The 21,797-nt window shown below is 39.6% G+C and overlaps 1 protein-coding gene across 1 annotated transcript in view; it reads right to left on the bottom strand.

The window, feature by feature from the left end:
* Positions 1 to 21,797, bottom strand: part of ARL15 (ADP ribosylation factor like GTPase 15) — a 424,189-nt gene that overhangs the window by 24,777 nt on the left and 377,615 nt on the right. The window lies entirely within an intron of this gene.

Below are 21,797 nucleotides of genomic sequence, written 5' to 3'. Positions count from 1 at the left end.
GTCCCATCCCCCAAAGATTCACAATCTAAACTGCATAGAAAGCCTTAAGAAAAAATATCTCTCACTGAACAGCCTGAGCTCTAACCCTACTTGAATCTATGCTTCAAAGTGCTTGCTGTTTTCCCAAACACACCATGTATTGATTTTCATGCTTTGGGACTGCTACTTACTGAGCCATTCTAGAACCTCCATCCTCTTTCTTGTCATCTCCTTTCCCCCAAGAACCAATTGCTCCCTCAGTTATATATGAGTATTCCTTCATTCATTCATTCATTTTCCATCTACCCAGCTCGAATGCAAATTCTCTGGAATGAAGGCAGATCCCAGAGAGCTTTGCCCAAGTCGGCCCTCTCACTTATCTTGAGGAATTCCATATTTGTGGCAGGGCCTAGAGGCATCAGATGATTAGGGGTTGACTAAATGGAGCTGAATGAGCTGCTAATGAGAACATCTAAAGGGATTTCTGTCCCTTCTTCTTCCCTCCCTTGTCCTTGCCTTCTGAACAGAGATGCTAGGCATGGAACAGATCAAACCAAACTACTGAAGGGCAGAGATCCACAAGGATTTCTTAAAACAGCATGGGTAGGATGATCTGTAGCTTGTATTTATTCAGTTTGTTGGAGGCATTATCACACACCAGGCGGCATGCTGCGGGACAGAAACACAAACCAGGCCTGGATACTGCCCCAAAGTACTAGACGAAAAAGACAATGATTACAAAGAGGTGAACTGCAAGCATGAAACAGCCTTGCAAGACAGAGGAGGGGGTGAGGTTTACTGGTCTTAACAGTCATTAACCCATTCAAGAGTTCATAATATTTATAAATTATAGTATTAAAAGAACCTTTAGGAAAGACATCTGGAGAACACTTAGAGAACTAAAAATAGACCTGCCATTTGACCCTGCAATTCCTTTATTAGGTATATTCCCAGATGACCAAAAATCGTATTACAACAAAGATATTTGTATCAGAATGTTTATTGCAGCCCAATTCATAATTGCCAGGTCATGGAAGAAGCCCAAGTGCCCATTGATCCAAGAATGGATCAACAAACTGTGGTATATGTACACCATGGAATACTATGCAGCCATAAAGAAAGATGGAGACTTTACGTCCTTCATGTTCACATGGATGGAACTGGAAAATGTTCTTCTTAGCAAAGTATCACAAGAATGGAAGAAAAAGTATCCAATGTACACAACCCTATTATGAAATTAATTTATACCTTTTATATGAAAGCTATAACCTAATAACAGCCTAAGAATATGGGGAGGAGGGAAGGAGAGAGGAGGGAGGAATTGGTGGAGGGAGGGGGATTGGAGGGATCAATTCTGAGGCTTATCTTACAAAGGTACAAGTGAATCTTTCTAAGAGTAGAATGTGAACATTTTAACACAATAACTAAGAAAATGACACGAAGGCTATGTTAACCAGTTTGATGGAAGTGTTTCGGATTGTGCGTGAAAACCCCACACTGTACCCCAGAAGCGCATTAATGTACATAGTTACCATTCAATAAAAAAAAAAAAAAAGAATCTTTAAAGAAAACAGTATCAAAAGAAGCTTTAAAATTACAATTCTCAAGTCTAGCATTAAACAGTTTTAGTGTCTACATTATTTTACATATTTTGTAGAGTATATGCTGTTTCTGAAAGCTTCTGCTTTTATGACTCAGTCAATAAGAGATTCCTATTCTAGCTGCCCACTTTTTATTTTAGTTGTAAAAACCTGAAAAAGTGAAAGGAAGAAATTTAAAACATGCATTCTTATCACATTTACTCTTTTTCATGATGTTAATCCACGAGAAATCTCAACCAGGGCAACACATATTTTAAATTTCATTGCACCAATTAGAATAACTACTTTATTTCCAAGTTGGTTTTTGACTTGCCGGGTAACTTTAAGTCAGCAGTTCTCAACCTGTGGGCCGCGGCATTAGGAAGGTTGAGAACTACTCTTGTCTCCCAATTTGGCTTCACTTCCAAAGCAGAAATTCTGAAACTTACTTATAAAATACCCAGAACAGATTTAATTAAGAGAATACTTTAAACTCAACTGAGCTGAATTGGGGTGAAGAATCAAAGTGTAATATGGAAAGAGAAATAGAAAATTAGGTTCCAGAGCACAAAGTGTTAAATTTTTGAAGGAAGTTTTCACTAGACCAACGCAGGTAAGTAATGCATCTTTTAATGCATCAGCACTAAGCCTGCCCAGGAAATACGTGGCCAGAATATTTTGACAGAAAAATAAGGGATAGGGAATCCCCCATGGAACAAGGAAAAGGCTACATGATCAATACAAACTCAACGAAAATTTCCCCAATGCTGTTAACATTACGAAGAGGCACAAGGCATTACCTAGAGTAAATGAAGACCTAGCAGGTCATTTAGAAACTTTTAAACATCTCAACATTTGATGTTTTACCATTTCATTTTGCTCTGCGTATCACAGAGATGGCTTGCCTCTGAGATTCCGTGATCACCCCATGTGTGTTTATATGAAGGAAACCACTACAAAAGAAATGCACAAAGCTTCAGTTTACTCTGGATTTAATATCCTAGGGGAAGACAACAGTTTTCATTTTCTTTTCTTTCTGGGGAACAAAAGCATCAGATAGGAAAATCTGTCCCTTTGGAAAAAGACCAGCCATTTGTTCTCTAGAAGGCCTCTGAAAGTAAGCAGATAAGGGAAAGTGGATATCTGGACTAGCCTGAGAAAAGCCTTTTAGGTCCAATTGTAGCAACTTATTTGAGAGCTGTACCTCATTAAGTGTGTCTCTGATATCACTTCAGATATGAAGATTAGTGGAACATACCAGGAGACTGAATCATCAAAAAATTCTCTTAGGTATTTGAACACAGACGATTTGATGAAGAATTACTCCACTGGCTCAAGCCTGGATGGGCCCCTCGTACAGATAAGATATAGACACCTTTCAGACAAGGGCCTTATTCTTCAGAAATAGAAGCTCACGCGGAGAACAGTCTGACGACCTCTCAACATTATCATCAGTGTTTACTGGGAGGCTACACACCCTCTGTGGGCACAAGTCAAATACATGAAATCTAGTCTCTGCCTTCACTGAGCGGACAAATGAAGAAAACAACCCCTCCTCCACTCCCACTCTGGGGGCTGCATATCAGAGAACAGATCTCTTTTTAAAAATGCTACCAGTTTATTTCCTTAAATCCTTATTGATCCAGAAAATAGTGCTCTTCAAGTCTCTGGCTTGAGAAGAGCAGCTACGATTAACCTTTTCTGAAACTCAAGAGAAGCTGCTGAGTATCTTCTTTGCATGGCCTCTAGACGGATTTAACACTGCTCTAATCCTTCATTTATCGAACTCCTTCACCAGAGGAGTGAAGGGAGCCTTTTGCTCCTTATTTTTCAAGTCTGCCAGAAGTACACTGGCAATCAAAACTGAAGCTGAATTCCTCAAAATGCTTTTGGTAAACAGACAGCAGACAGTATTGTGCTTATACATACTGCATATTCTGAGCTATCCGTCTTAACACGGAGACTCGAAAGAGGCTCTGAATTTCCCATTCTTAGAAATCACATGACATGTGCAACCAGAACATATGGCCACGAGATAGCTGAGGCTTCAATTTGTACCATAGCCAAGAAAATTAGACGCCCAAGTGTATAACTACTAATGAATTAAGGAAGAACGCAGAGAAGTTGCTAAGAGAAAGAAACTATACAAGATCAAGCTAGAAAAACCAGACATTTTAAAGGTATCTAGCAATTGGGTACTATCTAAAAATATTTACATAAATGTGATAATGAGAGCAGTTTAGAACTGGGGAGCACAGAGAAGGGCATTTCTTAAATTCAGCAGAATTTCAACAATTACCAAAGATAATAGGAAAGCTTTTAAAACTACAGGCAGGGATCTGCACACGAAGAAACACGAAGCTCTTAAAATCTGGCTCTACACAGCCACACAGGTCCCTGACATTGAGCTAATGAAATCAAAGAGTCTGGGTGACTGGAAGAATATTAAATATACAAAGCAGATGAGATACATTCGAGGGGGGATCGTAAAATTTGGTAAGGTTGACTGTTAAAAAAAAATATTACCTTTCTTTTGAAAGTCCATTAAATTTTAAAAGTATCAACACAGATCTCTGACCTAATTTATTACACAGTTAAATTAGTACAAGTAGATATACAATTGATTTTATGGCTTCTGGATTTCTATCAGGTTTTTTATTTCTTTTATTGGTTTTGTCCTCCACAGGGAAGGAAACCTTCAATGATTTAGCTCATAAGCACCAGGTGTGAGTGAACATTCACTGGGCAACTGTACAGGACAAAACAGAATCCCCCCCCGCCCATAACACCTCCCTATCAAGGCTTTTGTCATAGATCATTGCCAATCTCTGTGAAAACAGGAACCATATTGCAAAGATCAGCAGTCATACAGTTTTCTTTAACAACTTCACGTCCCACATTGTAAGTCTAAGAGGTGTGTGCCAAAGGTGTTATCCAACATACTGAGTAGTAAATAGCAAAAGCCCTCCCCATCAGAGTCTCTCAACTCGAAAGAATTAGGGAAGCCATTGAAATGCATGTGGAATGGTTCGTAAAACCTGCAGTATACACAGTACAATCTACAAATGTAAGACTAGCTACCCTTTGCAAAAGTATCTGTGCTCCTGCCAACGGAACTCACATTCATGGATTGTGGAGCAGCATAAAGTTTACCTTTCTTACGAAGATAAGGGGAAAAAAAGATCAACCAAGTGCTTGCCACAAACAATAATATGAGTGGGAAGAAAGTAGTGATTGAGGGAAACAGAAGAGGATGGGAAAGTAAATAAGGGAGGTTCGAGCATGCCTGCCTGTGCACCTTGAGAACCAGCTAAGATTTCCAGATGAACCGGCTGTGACAGCGGCTGGCACCCATCGTGTATTTTTTTATCAAATGGATTCAAGTAGGGGAGAAGGGAGGCGAAGGGAGCTAACTCACTGAGCACCACTAAATGTCGGGCTCTGGGATATCACCTGTTTGGATCCTCTCATTGTTTCTCACAGAAGCCAGTGAAATTGGTGTTTGAGTCATCACCTTTGCCCCTCACATCACATCAGCCCTGCACTCCTTCAACCAGAAAGAACACTGTCCCGACACTTTCTAATCACGTAACCTTGAACCAGTCACTTAATGTCTTCAGTTTCCTAATTTTTTTAAAATAGGGAAATAACAGCTATCCTTACAGGTATGGGGCACAAATATGAGTGAGGTCTTTAACACAGGGATTGCCCAGAGAGATGCTCAAAAATTGGCATTTTTTGTGAATGAAATTTATGAAGTTGAACTTGGGTCCTAACTCTAAAGATGACGTTTTTACCCACTTATGGGTTTCTCAACTTGTTTTTTGCTCAAGCAGAACTTTTTTTTCCTCTTCTTAAAGATGGATTCTGATGCCAAAGCCCCAAATAATCATTCCTTCCTATAAGTACTTTCACAAATTTTATCCCAATTTTTTATTTTTAGTGAAGTAATGCAACTTTAGAAAGTTTTCTCTCCATATATACAAGGTTGGAGGGTAATTGTAGACATTATGAAATGATCTTACATATTTTTTAGTCTTGGTGCTTCAACTTGGTGTGTATCTTGCTTGGCTGGCATTCATAATTTATATTCTTGTCTTTCGTGCAAAAGATGGCTCTCAACACAAAGTGAATGTTTCTACAGGTTTAAACTCATTTGCACAGTCCCTGAGCAACAGCTGATATGGCAACCAACACTGTGTTGCTCCCTGGATGCTTCTGGAGTTAAAAAAAAAAAATAACACCTGTCTATCATGATGTGCCAGGCACTGGGGTAAGGGTGACTTAGGTAACTGTGGCACAAACTGCTGGTGCATAGCAATATCTGTGTCAGCCCCTTCCTCTAGGGCAAATGCCATAGCATACGCTGCAGCCTCTGTCTTGGTGGGCTGCAGCCAGGTGACTGATTCCTGGGAACAGGGGCACAGCGATGTGCACCACTTCCAGGCCTGGCCCACACAAAACCTTCATGATGCCCCCTTTGCGTGTACATAGTTCTTTTTCTCTCTTTTCATGAGTGGTAGAATAAAGCGGGCCCCAAGGACCTGGAGGAAAGCAGAACAAGGTGGAAGGCATCAGGATCCTTGAATAACAACAGGCAGAGCTGTAGACTGAAAGCAAATGTACACCTTTAAAGCAAGATAGACCTGAGTGAAAAGGTAAATCCATTCAGTGCCTAAACACTTCTGGTTTTACAGTTTTACTCAACTTGTAGAGTAGCACTATGTGGTTTACTGGTTGGTCCTCTCCAGCCAGCCTCTTGGTAACGAAGACATCTGAGTCTTCAGATGTGCTATTTGAATTGCTGGCATGGCTGCTCCCAGTTTGCCACCCTCTCCCCTAAGTCTCAAGTCCACATACAGCTCTGTTTAGTTCTATTAACATTTACCATTCCCTTGCCTGCGTTTGGTAATGAGGATACCAACAGTTCAGGTCTAGTCTCTGCCCTAGGACTGTCCAAAAGCCCTAGGAAGAATCCAAAAGTTCACCAGAAAAGGGTCATTGCTCTGAGTTAGTTCATTCAGTCCTTGAATGTCTTTTTATCTTTTGACAATATGCTAACTTATGACTATGCTAACTTCGAGGCACCGTTTTGGAAGGCCCTCTAACTTTGCGTGTAGGTGATGCCTAGGGCAAGGGGATTATTTTAGATATTAAAGGTGCCTGTAGCTCAATGGCTAGGGCACTAGCCATATACATGGGAGCTGGCAGGTTCGAACCTGGCTCAGGCCTGCCAAACAATGACAACAACAACAACAACAAACAAAAAACAAAAACAACAGCTGGGCATTGTGCGGGCACCTTATAGTCCCAGCTACTTGGGAGGCTGAGGGAGGAGAATTGCTAAAGCCTGAGAGTTTAAAGTTGCTATGAGCTGCGATGCCACAGCTAAAAAACAAACAGACAAACAAACAAAAAACCCAAACCAGATATTAAAGGCACTAACCAATCAGAGTGGATGCTGACGGCAGTGCTGGAGGCTCCCCTCCACTAAGCCAGAATTGCTGCTGTGGTGGTGGCATTATGGGGCAGCCCAGAAGATCCTGAGAGGAGGACCAGTGTAGGCAGTTAAAGAGAGGGGCATTCAGAAGGATGGGCCAGTGTTTCAATATTTTAAGATGGCTGTCTACATGGTGAGGCACAGGGACAGAATATTGCCTTGCAGGTGGTAGCAATAAGACTTGTGAGCCCCAACTGCAAAGGAAAAGGATCCCTGCTAACAATGGCACTGTGTATATCCTGAACCACACAAAAGAACATGAAAACTGCCTGCTCCCCTGAGCGCTTTCACTTTCCTTTATGAACATTTCAAGTAGAGCAGCACTCAGTAAATGTCGTGTACTGATTGAGTGGCATTTATTAAATGCCCAGTGTATACACAGCATGTTCCGGGAAAGTTATAAGAAAAGACAAGTGACCTAATTTAAACTTGCCGTTATTCTGATGATTGTTGAAAAAGACAGCCTTCTGGGGATGAGTGTATAAACATAACTATACCCCAGTGAAGTCTGGGGAACAGATAGGTAACTTTGAACTTAGGGGAAGCATGTTTTAGAGCATGATTCCTCCCCTTCATCATTCAAGTTCTGGTCTTCATCAACTGTCACCGGCAAGGGTCAGCCAGAATGAAATGCCTGTAACTCAAAACAAACAAACAGCTACCTCCCATACCCCCCAAAAAGCCTCAGTTCTCCCCAATTTGAAACACAAGTCTGTATTTGTGATCTGATTTTGAAGACTATAAAACTTTACATCTGCATAAAATATGACACAGCTGCTCCTGCCCCCTGCACACTCCCCAGCCCCTCATCTTGGTGAAAGTCTACTAGGTAAAATGATCTCCGAGCGCCAGAAATGAATTCTACATCCTGAAAGTTGTCAAATGCACAAAGCTTTCTCAAGTAAGAATGATTTACTCAAAGACAACTCCTTCAATAGGAACCTAAACGGAGACATTCTTTCATTTCTGGCATATTTCTGAGCATGTCAAAATAAAAATCTTGTAATATTTTAAAAAACTCACCACATTTTCCTTTTTTTTAACTGATATTTTTTAAACATTGTGATTATTTTTCAGACCCGATAAGCCCTGGAAAATCACAAGACATAGAAACACTTGTAACGAAAGCCTGTGATCTTCTTTGAAAACTACTAAATGAAAATTTTCAATTAGAAAGCAAAGCACTGGAGATAAATGAGACACAATTATGAGTTCTCTTCCTGGTGTTAGATTATGACTTTCAGGGAAAGGAGGTAATAAAAGTGTTGGGACAAAGGTATTTGTCTGACATCGTGTCAGATTTCCGAAGGCCCACGAGCACCTTGAGAAGTAACAGCTGGGAGGAGCAGGCTGAAAGCTTCAGCAACATTTGGAAAGTTGCCATTCTGTCTCCTTAGCTTTCTTAAAAAGCGTTCATTTGGTATTTGTCTTTTACTTTTATTAGCTTAAAAAATTTTTAGCAGATTGCCACACGAACGACATTATGGGAGATTTTCACAATTTTGTTGATTACTTTTCAAGCCTTTCTTTAGTGTTACTTTAATTATTCTAAATAGCATTTTAAAACTGTTTAGAAAAATTGAAAATAAGATTCTTTCCAAAGAAGTGATATGGAAAAGATATTCTTAAAGTCAGAATTTTCCAGCCAGAAGAGGACTTACAAATCATCTATTTCAACCCTCTCGATTTACAGCAAGGAGACCCAGAATGAGTAAAGCCAAGGGTAAAATGACTAAAGCCAAGGTCAGCTGAGAAGGTTCAGTGCATGAACTCCTGATGTTCAGTCCAATTTTCTCTACTAAGGGCCAAGTCCACACTGCTTCTTGTTTTCATTTCCACCCAGAGTCTGCTCACCACAATTCCCCAGCCTCTTCTCAACTCTGGGCTGCAACCAAGTTATCTTTGCCCCACCACACCTGGTGGGTGTCACAGAGACTCGTGACACTAGGATGTATTTTTTAGGCTGTCACTCACTCTCTCTTTTCTATCGCTCTGCCCTTTCTTTCAATTCTTATCTAATTCAATGTAATTTGGGAAGTCCAAACACCTCATTTGTAAGTGCTCATAAATTTACAGAATGGGAAGAAATTATACTCAAATCGGGAAACTGTTAAGTTAGACATGCAATAGACAAATTAGACATAATAAAGGATTCAAATCTCTCACAAATGCTTGTAAGTGTCTTTTAGAATTTTCATAGAAGTGTCCTCTACTGCCTTAAATTCAATAAAACCTGTTTCCTCGCAAGCATCAGTTTTTAAGAATTTTATTTATTTTTTTAAGAGACAGGGTCTTGGCCAGGCACGGTGGCTCACACAATAATCCAAGCACTCTGAGAGGCCCAAGTGGATGGATTACTAGCGCTCAGGAGTTCAAGACCAGCCTGAGCAAGAGTGAGACCTTTTCTCTACAAAAAATGAAAAACTGAGGCAAGAAGATCACTTGAGCTCAAGACTTTGAGGTTGCTGAGAGTTATGATGCCATAGCACTCTACCAAGAGTGACAAAGTGAGACTCTGTCTCAAAAAAAAAAAAAAAGGAGACAGGGTCTTACTCTGTTATCTAGGCTGGAGTGCTGTGGTGGGATCATAACTCACTATCGCTTTGAATTCATGGGCTTTCAAGGAATCTTCCTGCCTGGGCCTCCTGAGTAACTGGGACTACAGATTCATACCAACATGCCCAGCAACTTTTCTGTTTTTATTTTCTGTAGAGACAGAGACAGGATCTCACTGTGTTACCCAGGATTGTCTCAACTCCTGGCCTCAAGTGATCCTCCCATCTGGGCCTCCTAAAGTGCCAGGTTTATCGGCTCTAGCTACTGTACCCAGCAATAAAAATATGTTTAATCTTTAACTTATTTGTCCTAAATTCCCAGATACTTCAACTTTTTTCTTGAACCTTTTGTTTGTTTCTTTTGTCGCTCGGGACATCGTGAAAGACACTTACTTGTTACTTTGGTGGAAAAATGAAGATATTACATAAGCTGAAGGTTCTCTATCTAAGAACCTATAGCTTTGAATTCCATTTTTATAATATATTAAATGAGGTTTTATAGCTAAGCCTTGCAGTATTTATAACACTGGTTTCAAAACTTTGCTTTAAGCAGAGAAACCCTTTTCCCCCCTAAATGCTATCTTACAAAGAACCTGAATATACATAGTAAATACAGGAAGAATTCTCTGACTGAAACAAAGGTTGGGGGTCCACCAATGATATATTCTTATTAACCTCTATGTCCTCCATCTTTTTTGCTGCTAATTACAGACTAAAATAAAGAAAGATTTAAAAAATACTTGAAGAAGACACATCATCATAATCCAAGATCTGTTTGTATCAGGAAAACAGAAACCTCTCTAGTTGTTTCAAGCTAAGGAATTTAATACAAAAAACTGGTTATATGGGTGAGGGAAGTATTAAGGATCCCAACCAAGGTCATGAAGCAGTCCAAAGACCGCTAAGAGCAAGAAGCCACTAACACCCATAGGGTTAGACGCAGCGGTTCTCAACTTGTGGGTCGTGACCCACAGGAACTGTATTAAAGGGCCACGGCATTAGGAAGGTTGAGAAACACTGGGTTAGAGGAATGCAGAAAGAAAGTGGCTTTACTAGATTACAGAAGCCATCTGGTGGGGCCATGACAGGGCCATCTGGTGGGACCTGGGGCCATGGCAGGGGCTGTCCAGTGGCGAGCTGGAACCATGGAAAACGTGGCTACTGTAAGAAAAAGTCCCCTCACCCCCAACCACTCCACCCAAAGCACAGAAAGGTAACAACATCTCTCACTTCTCCCACACTTGTCCTTACCCTCCAATATCCTGTCTGTCCCTTCCTGGCCAGACACATCAGAAGCATATTGGTTAAGGGAACCTGGACATTTGGTTTATAGAAGGGAAAGGAACAGACACGACAAGACTAGCTTCCTCCTCTTCTTGAAATTGTTCTATACCTATTAGAATAACACTTCAGATGAAACCAGTGTCCAGTGTTATAGAAAATCTGCCAAAATGGAGCACAGAAGATACTATTATGTGTAGACATATGTAACGGTTTCCAAAGGATGTTGTTCCGTGGGCCAGGACATTCAGCAGAACCAGAACAGAGCGTGCCTCCAGGTAATGACCTCACATTTTGAACTCTTTGGTCACACCTTCAGCCAAATAAGATCTTTAGAAAAAAAAAAGCCCAGTTGCCCTTCCCCGTGCAATTTTATTTTTATTGTGGCAAAATGAAACAAAATTTTGCCATTTTAACTATGTTTAGGTGTACAGTTCAGTGGCATTCACATTGTGCAACCATCATCATCCTCCAGTGAATCTTTAATCTCCTAAATTGCAGCGAGTGCACAAAGACTCAACACAGCAAGGACTGAACTCCTGAAGTTTCTTTCCAAATCGTTCTCTCTTGATAACTTCATCAGCCACATGTTTCTCAAGAATGAGGTCTCGATTGACATCATTGCCTAGAGTGCCTGTCTATCCATTCCACTTTCTAGCTCTGCCCAACCCGTATCTTAGCCTTGTCACAAGTCAGCTAAAGATTCTTTTCTGTAAGTGGTCATTCATTTGGCTCTGTTACATAAGCACCTGCCCTTGGCTCCAATCTGCATCTTTATCTCTTTTCCATGAGGTTTCCCTAGCTCTCCATCAAAGTTCCTTCTCTAATCTCTGATACATTCTACCTAAATTCAGTGTAGCACTGCAAGTACCAATCGCATATGTACTGTATATATCTTAGGACTATATTTTGCTCCCTGAAAAATGGCATGGGCAAGGAGCTTAGGGTCTTGGCAGCTGAGTTTGAGTATGTAGGGCGGCACGTGTGACTCAAGGAGGAGGGTGCCGGCCCCATATACCATGGATGGTAGGTTCAAACCCGGCCCTGGCTAAAACTGCAAAAATAAAATAAATAAGTAAATAAATAAATAAAAGTAAGTAACCAATAAATAAGAGTATGTAAAGCAGTTTAATATCTAAGCTGCTTAAGAGGGTGCAGGATCAAACATAGTGAGATTAAAAACTGAATAGCACCAAGAGTCAAAAATTGATTGATTTGAACAAGGACTGTGGCGGTGACAACCTGGTTTCTTTCAAGGTTTGCCTTTTAGTAACTACATGACCTAAGATTCTTCTCTAAACCACTCTAAGCTTTGGTTTCCTCATCTATAAAATGGTGATAATATACACATTGCCTCTCAAGCTATGATGTGAACTAGGTGAGAGGCTGCCTGGCACGGAGGACGTGTTGCCTAAGTGTCCCCCTCCACTTTCATTCTTAGCACAGAAACAGACTGATGGTAGCTAATGTTACTGGAGTCCTCATGCAGAAGACAGGTCTGGAGATGGCCCTTTAATTATAGTTAAGACTTAAATAGAGGACTTTGAATGCCAGAAAAGGTGGGTGTGAATTATGGTGTCTTAAGCAGTTTAGGTATTAAACGAGGGCAGTATTTTAGGATCAGCACTTGGATTAACTGCACAGTAAATGTAGGCATTTTAGTAGAACATCAATGTCACTGTTCTAGCCATGAGCTTTCTACGAGGATCCTTCAGCAACTCAGATCTGTCTTTTTCACTTCCAATTCTCCCATCTCACTATGAAGTGGGGATAAATAAAGAATTGAAACTCAGCAGATCACTTCAGGTTGAAGAGAGTTATTGCCAAATACCCTTTCTATGTGTGAGGTATAAATTGAGACCCCACTTTGAGGCCTTTTACAAACAAATAGAACCAGTTACTAAGCATTAGTTTTCCAAATTCTACAAATCACTGCTGATACCCATTCCTACTCATTGCCCCTTCCCCCAAGTGTATGGTATATTTATGGGCTAAACTTGAAAAAAACTTATCATAAGGACCTTGCTATTCCAGGAAGTGGCTGCTGGGTGGTTGGTTCAAGAAGAATGTCATACACAGTGCTCAGCAGAGTTCACAGAAGACTCGGCTGTCTCTTCTCTCACTCCAGGTGTTTACACCACATAAAACTCACTGCTTTAATCAAAGTCCACTACACATTCAGAACAAGATGATTTCTTACTGTAAAACGGTATCATCAAAACACCCACGAGAGCTTGGACATCTGCGTTAAGACTAATGATTTTGCCAGTTTGTATAGGGCCCATGTGTTTATACTTTAGCACTGTAATTTTCTTTCTGAAATTTTGTTCTTTTCCTCTATAAGCAGAAATGCAGAGAACTGAAGACAATCTTTAAGGTTTTCATGAATTAAAGGAAAATAATTCTCTTTGTTTCACTTATCATGGCCATTTAACTCTTTGTTTAGATAAGCATTCCAGATAGGAAATACGTTTAAAAAAATAGAATACATAAAAGCATACAGATTGGTTAGATAGAAGGAAAGATGGATAAAGGGAGGAAGTGAAGGTAAATATTAGTTTTCCTTCAATGGGAGTATTTTAAAGCTAAATGCCTTCAAGAGTTATGTAAAGTATGAGTGACAGTAGTCATCTGAGAAAAGTACAACCTGAATATGTATTTCTTTTATGGGTCAAACAGGAGTCAGGGTATTTGGGAGTACCCTTTATACTACTCTAAGATTGTTATTCAATAACATACTGAAAAAACTATAATACTATTATTTGCCTACTCTCTTGATTGTGAATATTACCAATCCACTGAATCAGACATAGGTAACACTTTCAAACATAGCTTTTCTACTGCTGTGAAAGATTAATCCCCCTTTATTAAATTTAGTTCCAAAAAGAGAATTCTCTCATCTGACAGCATTATAAAAGCAAAGCCTTTCATGTATGGCACTGTGTGGAACCTGGCCATGGGAGACGGGGTGGAAGGCCCAGTGGACTACCACAGATGGGTGGTTCACAACGTTGGGAGCTCATCTGGCTTCTCAACCAACGTCCCCCATGCAAGGCAACAGTGTGTTAGAATGCAAGTGGGAAAGGAAGGCCCAGCAGAGCTTGTACTCTTCTAGGGCGGAAAATGAAAGCACAGAATGAGAGTTTAGTGCAGGTACACCGGCTGCTCACTCGCAGGGCTCTCTTTCCTTACACCTTGTTCTCAGGATGGACTAATCCATTTATTAGTCTTCTTTTTATATTAAACACTAATGAGGAGCCAAATAATTTACAGAGATTTTCATATTTAGGCCCAATGATATCAAATACCTGGAAACTTGACATAAACAAAAATGGGTTACCAGCATTACTTAATTAAAATTTTAGTAACATGGCTTGGGGCCTATACCTCAGTGGTTACGGTGCTGGTCACATACACCGGGGGCTGGGGGGTTTGAACCCAGCCCCGCTATAAACAACAACAACTACAACAAAAAAATAGCGAGGCTTTGTGGGGGGTGTCTGTAGTTACTTGGGAAGCTGAGACAAGAGAATCTCTTGAGCACAAGAGTTTGAGGTTGCTGGGAGCTATGACGTCACAGCGCTCTATCAAGGGCAACATAGTGAGACTCTGTCTCAAAAAAAAATTTTTTTTTAATAACATAATAAAAAAATATTTTCATGATAAACCTGTAAATTACACACCCACACAAATTTCTTCTTCTTCTCCTATGTATACTGGGATTGGCTACCAAAGATAGGAAGTGGAGAAACAGACACATAGACACACCTTTTATTGCTGTGGCTCTTAAAACTTGAATGTTATCTAGAGACCTCTATCTTAACCAAGCCACCTATGGCTCCTTCTCTTGTTAATAGAAACCTCCCACTAATTTTCGGTTCTGTGAGAGCTATCAAGGGGATAAGAGGGCTATCAAGTGCTACTTGAATTTGGTATTAACACATGGCCTGAGAAGGAAAGGGGCATCTGAAAGAGATGACATTTACCATCCCTCGACAAACCTTTGTACATATTATGTAAACTTCAAAGAACTTGATAAATACCTGGTAAAAATAGACATCACTTCTCCTAAGTGCAAGAGATTTATTAAAAAGGAGGCAGAGGTACTGTTTGGAGAATTAAGGATAATTTCAAAGCTAAGTCAATAAAGAAACATATTCGAGGCTGCCCAACAGTCCAGGGGAATATTTTCAGGGTCAGCTAATGTACATGCTGACTACAGAAGACATTCGTATGAACAGGCAATCTAGGAAGGAACCACTATTTTCTCTACATTATCCAGTAATAACATGCAGAGGTCTGACCTCTGCAAATTTTTGGCATTCAAACGATTTCCCTATAGAAGATGTAAATTGGTATAGCGAAATTAACTGCATATATGCCAATTCAATTTCATGAAATCTATTTGAAATAGAAGGAATTTAGGTGGAAAAACTGTGTCACAGATTCTTTGAGGAATTCTGGGTGCTAGATCCCACCTTTCATGATTCTATTTATCCCTACTTAAAAAAGGATTCTTGATAATAAATGATGCTTGATAAATAAATGTTGTTACTGAGTAAGGGGAAAGGTATAAACACGGAATGCTTTATACTTTCCATATATTGATGCTTTCGTAAATTACAAATTATGATTAGAAATGATCTCAAAATTAAATCCTTATGAATATAAATATATGGTGTCAGCTCTGTTTGGCTTAGAAAGAAGATGAAAAATTAGTGATAGTTATATGCTATTTTACTATATACTGTCAACAAACAGGCATATATTTTAAGAATTTTTTATTTTTATAGATTTATAGGATACATGTGTAGATTTATGACAGGGGTATATTACATAGCAGTGAAATCTGGGCCTCTTGCGTAACCCTCATCTGATGAGTATATGTATATGTATATACTCATATGGATAATACATATACTCATCTCCCCACCCTCCTGAGTTTCTGATGTCTATTATTCCACTCTTTACATCTATGTGTCCTCATTATTTAGCTCCCACCTATAAGTGAGAACACGTAGTAATTGCCTTTCTGTGTCTGAGCTGTTTCACTTTGTGGCTCCCATTCCATCCATATTGCTGCAGAAGACCTGATTTCATTCTTCTTTATGGCACATAGGTATATATTATAATGAAAAGTTTAGGGGAAAAAAAAACTCCCAAATTTAATTGTCCTCCAACTTGGGTTGCTACTCCTACCCCAATAGGCCATGCACTCATGATGCTGGGGCGCCATTCACACAAATTATTACATGAACAATATTCCTGCCACTTAAAGATGTATAGAAGACAATCAGTTTGTTACTGGTTAAAGTAAACTTATAATCATTGCATTATAATGAAACAAATTTAATGTAAGATTTACAGAAAGATGAAATAATTTAATTTCATCAAGACAGATCACATGTTTGATGTAGTCCCTTACAAAGCTTTAGGGAGCTTGCTTTTGTTTTTATATTACATTTTACTTTTGAGAATAGTTCTCAGCATTGGGCAGGCTTGGCCCACCCAAGTGGATCTTCCTCCTAAAGTAAGCTGCAGAAGTAGACATCTTTGGCTCGGTACCTGTGGCTCAGTGGTTTGGGCACTGGCCACATGCACTAGAGCTGGTGGGTTTGAATCCAGCCTGGGCCTGCTAAACAATAATGAGAACAATAACAAAAAAATTAGCTGGGCAATGTGGTGGGCACCTGTAGTCCAAGTTATTGGGAGGCTGAGGCAAGAGGACTGCTTAAGCTCAGGAGTTTGAAGTTAAGGTTGCTGTAAGCTGTGATGCCACCACACTCTACTGGGGGTGACATAGTGAGACTTTGTCTCAAAAAAAAAAAAAAAAAAAAGAACTAGGCATTTTTAGTAGTGCCAATCCCATCTTCCTCAACTTTGGCAACTTTACTTTCTTCTACCATTTACCGTAAGAATAATATTAAAAGCTACATAGATTTTCTTACATTGTCCATTGCTATTTTCTCAAAAGCATAAAAACCCAATGAAAACCAAACCAAACAGACATTTTATTTCTTCTTTTTTAGCCTATAAGCTTCTCTTTTTGTCTCACCTTCCAGTGGGCAGGTTTTGTTTATGTGTGTTTGCTCTTTTCAATAGCTGCCTTTCATGTAAGCATGTAAGCTAGAGTATTGGGCTTGGATCCTGTGTATCATCTGTATTCCCCACCCACCTGGCTCAGTAGCTATTTAATTCAATACTACTTCTGGATGGGTCAAACCTACCCTAAATCACCTACTGGCCTTAGCCTGCCACTCACATTCATGGTTATTTTACATACTGCATGATTTCTGAAAATTAGTTCACACTTTGTTGGATCTCAAAACTGAGTTTTGTAAATTGGCATTTGTATTTACTTGATAAACTAAGAAGGCACAGCTTCGGTGACTGTGTATTGCTATATGTTACAAAAAAAAAAAAATCATAGCCATGAGCATTTTCAAGCAAATTTAAACCTTATAAGGAAGGGAACTTCCGCTGATTAAGAGAGACCCAGGATAAAGAATGCAGAAAACATATGCTTTTGGGGAGGGTGAGAGGAGGCAGCAGAAAACTAAACTTAAAATGCTTTGGGTACAAATTCCCCCAAGGGAGTATAATCCAAACGGAACTGAGCAACACCCACCAGCCCCGGCCCTGCCAACACCTCCCCTTTCATGGAAGAGCTTTGCCAATGGTTTTTACCTCTGGCACAAAGACCGTTACAAAATGGACCTACTATTCCCACTCCCAGGCTTTCTAAATAACAAATAAGCAAGGAAGAAGAAAAAAAAAAAAACCTTCATAAGCAGATCACCATCTGGGTTGAGGAATGAATTTACGCCAATGAAGTGGTGCTACAGATTATAAACATTCTGGAAGTCTCGGTGCCTTGATCAAAAGTACTGGGTGAAAGCCAAATCTGGAAACAGAAAGCAGGCTAAAGCCAATGTTTGTGGTCTTTATCACTCACGGCTACATTGGTTATAGGTAATGCTGGACACAGTGTCAATGTGAAGTTAGTGAAACCTTTGAGATCTGAGCAAGTGGCTGGCAGTGACACTCAGGGCACAGGGCACAGGGACATGCGGAGGTTAAATGTGAGATCTTCAAAGGCAAAGGAGCTCCAGAAATTATGAAAAAATGTAGCAGAAGACCTGGAGCAAAGGGCAATCAAAGCCTGACTACAGCCCTTTCTCATCATTTCCCTCATCTTCCAAATATTTGAAGAGATTTTTCTAAGCATAAACACATACAACCAGAGTTATCACAAAGTCAATGCTTTAGTTCGTAACAAGAAAAAAATAAAAACTTTTATTTAGAATAGGACCAAGTGTGGGACAAACCTTAGAGCCTCTCCTGAAAACAATAACCCTAGCCAGCTACGCTTCATGTTCTTTAAGAATCTTCCAAAGTCAGGACACAGAGGTATGAGCAGAATTACCCCTAAGAAAGGAGATTAATCAAATCTAGAAGGAGAAAAGACTTAAGATACAGGGAAGGTACGGTTTGCGTAGCATTCCTTCACGGGTCTCAACTGTCAGCAGAAAGCTTGCTATTATCAGTAAAGATTTAGAAAAAAAAGTATCCAAACATATTAGAATGAACACTTTAAAAGTTTATCTTCAATATTCATCAAGTTTAAGGATCTCTCTTAATGAGAATCTAGGCTTTTTTTCTAAGTTGCTTAGTTTAGTTTTAGAAGATGATGGCTGATATATTTTCACTTTCACATCTGCAGGTTATTTCCAAAATCTGGCTTAACTAGTAATGACCTACGGCTAAAATGTAGATTCTGAAGATTCCCAAGGTTATGTAAATGACTGCTGTGTGGACAGAATCCTGTAAACTTTAACTCAAAATCAGTCAGGATTGGTAAAATACTTTCTTTTTCCTTTACGCTGATAATTGTCATGAAAAGGAAATCATTAAGATTTCATGTGGGGTTCTAGACAAACACTGAAATTATTATAGCTATTTAAAGAGTGTTTGATAGATGTTTATAGAAATATTTCCTATGATCAGTACGTGCACTTAGTTGATCTATAAAAATACTCTCTCTGGAGTGTTGTTAAACCTTTCATAAACTAATTATTTTGTTACAACAGAATATAACAAGACGAGCTGCTTTTATATTCCTGTTGCCATTGGAAGTGGATACATCTGTGGACTCTATAAAAACAAATGCAGAATTCCTGGATGCTGGGGACACTGCCATTTAGCTCAAGGCTTCCTTCTTGTCATTTCATGAGAAATAACTGCACATCAACTTAAAAGCATTTTTTTTTTATTGTTTAACCAAAATTCCAGGGAAGACAGCATATAAATTGAGAAAAAATAGTAACCTGGCTGTACAGAACTCTCAGATAAACTTAACAGCTGCCCCAAGACAGAACATTTAAATATGTGTGCATGAAACTCTTACCACTAGACACATACATCTTTTCCCTATAGTTTGTGAGACCAGCTCCAATAGAAGAAGGCCTTGAAGGATGTTATTACCCATTCTCCATCTATTAATAGAGTAAGGCAATAGTCAAAAGACTTTTAAGAGATAAAAGCATCATTCTCTCTAAGGTTTTTGGACTCAGGCCCAAATCACAGTCATATTTTCATATTTGTCAGCTCAAAGAGACTCTTTTATAATAGCGAATAAAAATTAAGTGTTCACACTGAGCTTCAAAGCAAAATTCTTTCAGTGATGATGCATAAAGCACAGTGTACATCTTTCTTTAGGAAGGTTTATTGCTTCAAATTCAATATTCAAACTGTTAACATCACAGAGTTAAAACATCTGGGACAATGACTGCTATGATCTGATTTTAAAAATTAGGCTAATTATGCAGAAAACAGTTCTCACATGGTGAATCCAGAGCCCTTTCCCAGAGGTGGCATTTTTCAGAGAAGTCCTTGCTAAAGACACGGAACTGAAGAGTGAACTGGATAAAAGGAGGCGAGTGGATCCCAATTAAGACTCCTTTACCACTCGGTGGGTGCAGGGTAGTCTCACTGTAAAGAATTATACCACTGAAGAAAGTAATGTAAAAATACTTTTTAAACAATACTAGTCTGTTGGGTGGTACTTTTTTCGTAGCGAACACACTCACATCCTGACACTTTTTCTTGGATTACTTTCCCAGTTACTGAACGTGCTGTTTTCTTTACATTCACCCCCATCCAGGAGCAATGTCTGCTGATAAGCAAATTGTGAGCCAAAGAAGTAGTGATAAACTGTTGACTTAAGTAATTTTAAATTATTGACAAAAGAGAAGATACATACCAGCGGAATCCTGTTTAGCTACTCGCCGACTAAAGAGTACAAAAGAAAGCCTGTCCTCTGCAGAGGTGTCCAGTGTCCACCATTCCTTAGTGTTAGCAGTTAGTGACTTTCACATTTCCCAAAAGAAACATGCCTAGAAATATCCAAAACCTCAGTGCCTAGGGCAGTGCCCTGCTGATAGGAATCTCTCAAGGACTTGCTCAGAGAAAAATCCTTTGAAGTATGGCGGAATGTCTTTTGGATTCCTGGGTAAACTTGGGGCAGGGATTTATTCCTGTCTGATTTGTTGTTGATAGCCACACTGCCCCAGAGCAGACCACCACCACAAATCCTAATCTCAGAGATTTACTTGTAATCTCAGAGAAAGGCAAAGAAGGAAAAAGCAAGAAATCATTTCTGAACAAATTAGTTTTCAGAGAGGGGTATATGGATAGACCTAGAAGTTCAATGAGGGGGTATATGGATAGACCTAGAAGTTCAATGAGGGGGTATATGGATAGACCTAGAAGTTCAATGAGGGGGTATATGGATAGACCTAGACGTTCAATGTTTCTTTATATAAATATCTTCATGTGAGGCCTCTTTTCTTAGAGACAGCTGAAGCAAAAGCAACCCATTCACTTCACACTTGCACGTGACCAGCGCTTTACATTTTTTGTGTGTCTATCCTCAATTTTATGAGGTAGCTGTGATTTTACTCATGTCACAGTTTAACAATGCGCAGAGAGCGTTAAAGCAATTTGCTCAACGCCACATGGGTGGAAAGCGGGAAAGCTGCGTTTTTAACCTGGATCTGTCTGATTCTAAAACCTGCATGCATGACTACAGCACAGTTGTCTGGAGGGAACTCAGAGTACTGTACAGAGTTGGAGCAACTTGCGTTTCAGCCCTAGCTTTGCCATTTGCTATCTGTATGATATTGAGCAAATTTTTGTATCATTGTCTGAAAAATTATACCTATCTTTCAGGGTTGTTGTGGGAATTAGAAACAGTATTTTAAAAATATCTGAGAGCTGCTATTGCTGTTGTTGTTACTGTCATTATCATTACAAGGAATGTGGAATTTTGAAATTCATCTAAGGTTGACTGCCCGGTTTTCTCAATTTTATCCGTGCATTTTATCTGCGTATAACCTGAGGATAACCAGTTAAGCAGCCAGAGTTTCTCTGCAGTGGTTGGCTGGGGGAAAAGCTGAGACCAGAACTCTGGTCTCCCGTTCCCTTGCTCAGTACTATTTCTGCTACCTCTCATTTGTTTTATTTTAAAAAAACTAACCTAATCCCAAAACACTGCTAATCAAATCCAAACCAAATAAGGAAAGAAACTGTTCCTCCTTTGCAGGGAACCATAAAATAGGAATGCAGAAAACACATGCTTTTGGAAAATAATCAACAGAAAAACTCAATACTCTTTGGGTACAAATTCCCCCAAGGGAACACAGACCTGACAGAACTGAAGAAAACACCCACTGGTTGTGAACCCTGCCAAGAGTTCTCCCTCCCCGGAGGCTCAATGTCAATGGCTTTCACCTCTGGCATGGTGACCAATTACAAAATGGGCCTTCTACTCCTCACCACAGATGTCCGAATTGACAAATTAAGTGTCTAAGAGATAAAAGGTTATCGGGAAAGAGTACAAAA

The sequence above is a fragment of the Otolemur garnettii genome, unplaced genomic scaffold (assembly GCF_000181295.1).
Source record: "Otolemur garnettii isolate 467f Iridium unplaced genomic scaffold, OtoGar3 scaffold00005, whole genome shotgun sequence".
Lineage (NCBI taxonomy): Eukaryota > Metazoa > Chordata > Mammalia > Primates > Galagidae > Otolemur > Otolemur garnettii.
This window is presented reverse-complemented; position numbering and strand designations above follow the sequence as displayed.